The sequence below is a fragment of the Tasmannia lanceolata genome, unplaced genomic scaffold (genome assembly GCF_043159265.1).
Source record: "Tasmannia lanceolata isolate RefF3 unplaced genomic scaffold, GAP_Taslan_0.1 ptg000020l, whole genome shotgun sequence".
Classification (NCBI taxonomy): Eukaryota; Viridiplantae; Streptophyta; class Magnoliopsida; order Canellales; family Winteraceae; genus Tasmannia; species Tasmannia lanceolata.
This window is the reverse complement of record NW_027518697.1, coordinates 32045001-32047500: the sequence shown is the minus strand read 5'-3', so window position 1 is coordinate 32047500 and position 2500 is coordinate 32045001.

Here is a 2500-nt window from a genome sequence, read left to right as displayed (position 1 = left end):
AAGACAGCATCCAAGGCGCCTGAAAGGCCAAGGGAGCCCAACCCAGCAATGCCAAGCCAAGGCCAGGCATTCCAGTGCCTACCCGGGGAAAAACGCCCAAAGCATGCCCCATTCCTTAGCCTATCCAGGCAAAAACGCCCAAAACCAGCCCATTCCAGTGCCTATCCGGGCAAAAACGCCCAAAGCATGCCCATTCCTTAGCCTATCCAGGCAAAAACGCCCAAAACCAGCACATTCCAGTGCCTATCCGGGCAAAAACGCCCTAAACCTGCGCATTCCAGCGCCCCGCAGCATGCCACCCTCCTATAGGGTTTGCGGAACCAACCCGCCTAACCACCAGTGGCAACCAAAGGTGCTGTTAGCGACGACTTCTGAAGACGCAACGAGACGCGACGGGTTTGCGCCCAGACGCGACGAGACGATGCGGGATCTGCGCCCAGCCATGCCTACACCCGCCGACTTGCTGCGGGAGCTGCTCGCCCAAGCATGCCTAGCTTGCGAGGCCTGCGTGCAAGGCTAGTGTGCAAGGCTCGTGGGCAAGGCTAGTGCGCAAGGCTAGTGCCCAAGGTCTGTGTGCAAGGCTAGTGCCCAAGGCTAGTGCGCAAGGCTAGTGCCCAAGGCTAGTGAGCAAGGCCTGTGTGCAAGGCTAGTGTGCAAGGCTTGTATGCAAGGCTAGTGTGCAAGGCTGGTGTGCAAGGCTTGTGGGCAAGGCTGGTGCGCAAGGCTAGTGCCCAAGGGTTGTGTGCAAGGCTAGTGCCCAAGGCTAGTGCGCAAGGCTCGTGCCCAAGGCTAGTGCGCAAGGCTTGTGTGCAAGGCTAGTGCGATGGGCCAGTGCCCAAGGCTTGTGAGCAAGGCTTGTATGCATGGCTTGTGTGCAAGGCTTGTGTGCATGGCTTGTGCGCAAGGCTTGTGTCCAAGGCTTTTGTGCAAGGCTCGTGCGCAAGGCTAGTGTGCAAGGCTTGTGCGCATTGGCAGGTAGCCCACCACCATGCACGATCCAAATGCCACTCAAGCGACAACACGGTGCCAAGCCGGGCATGGTGTGCACTCAAAACCAATCAACGGACAGAGGTCATGCGTCATGGGGGGGATCTAGCAAGGCCATGGGGAAGGTCATGGAGGACCTTGGAAGCAAGCGCAAGACGAGAGCGAATCGAACAAGGGGCCAGGACGGGGCCTTGTGCCCATGGTCTTCGCAAGACTGCGTCCAAGGCGCCCGAAAGCCCAAGGGAACCCAAACCCGGCCGACACTTGCAATCGCACATGCTCTCTGCAACACACCATCAATGCCGCCCAACGGGGCCAGCACGAGCAGTCATCCGCGGTCCCCTGGCCCTGCGCACGTTTGTCTTTGAAACCGAGCATCAATGCCACAGAAAGTGCCGGGGCGCCAGCTGGAGCCATCATCCGCGGCCTTGGCTTGCCAGTCCCCGACACGAGCAATCGCGCATTTTCTTTGCAACCGACCATCAATGCCGCCCAACGAGGCCAGCACGAGCAGTCATCCGCGGTCCCCTGGCCCTGCGCACGTTTGTCTTTGAAACCGAGCATCAATGCCACAGAAAGTGCCGGGGCGCCAGCTGGAGCCATCATCCGCGTTGCCATGGCTCGCTTGGCCTTGGCTTGCCAGTCCCCGACACGAGCAATCGCGCATTTTCTTTGCAACCGACCATCAATGCCGCCCAACGAGGCCAGCACGAGCAGTCATCCGCGGTCCCCTGGCCCTGCGCACGTTTGTCTTTGAAACCGAGCATCAATGCCACAGAAAGTGCCCGGGCGCCAGCTGGAGCCATCATCCGACGTGCCATGGCTTTGGTCCCATGGTCTTCGCAACCGAGCATTCGTGACACCCGACGGGGCCAGGACACCAACCCTTCCGACACGAGCATTCGCGCATGTTCTTTGGCCACACAACGGCGCCAGCACGAGCAAAATCATCCGCGGTGCGGTGGCCTTGCACGGCCTTTTGTCTTTGGAACCAACCATCAGTGCCACGGGAAGTGCCGGAGTCCCGGCATCCGCGGTGCCAAGTCATTGCGCCCTTGGTCTCTGCAGCGGGGCATGCCGGGCACTCCCAACCATTGCAAGCAAGCAAGCAAGCAAGAAAGAAAGTAAGTAAGTAAGTAAGTATTACATATAGGGGCGGGACATGCGGGGAGATCTGCGAAACGTGCACTACGGGGCACACGCGTACCTACCGGGGCATACCGACCCCTATTGGGGCACACGTGTGCATATCGGGGCATACCGGGGCATACCGAGCCCTACTGGGGCACACGTGCGCATATCGGGGCGTACCAAGCCTATCGGGGCATACGCATGTATCCCAAGGCATACCGAGTCTATCCGGGCATACGCGTTCATACCGGGGCGTAACGGGCCTATCGGGGCATACTTGGGCATATCCGGGCAAAAAATGCCCAAAACTTGCGCAACCTTGGCAACCGTGGTCCATTCCTCTCTATATACCTAGCCTTGGCAACCGTGGTCCATTCCTCAC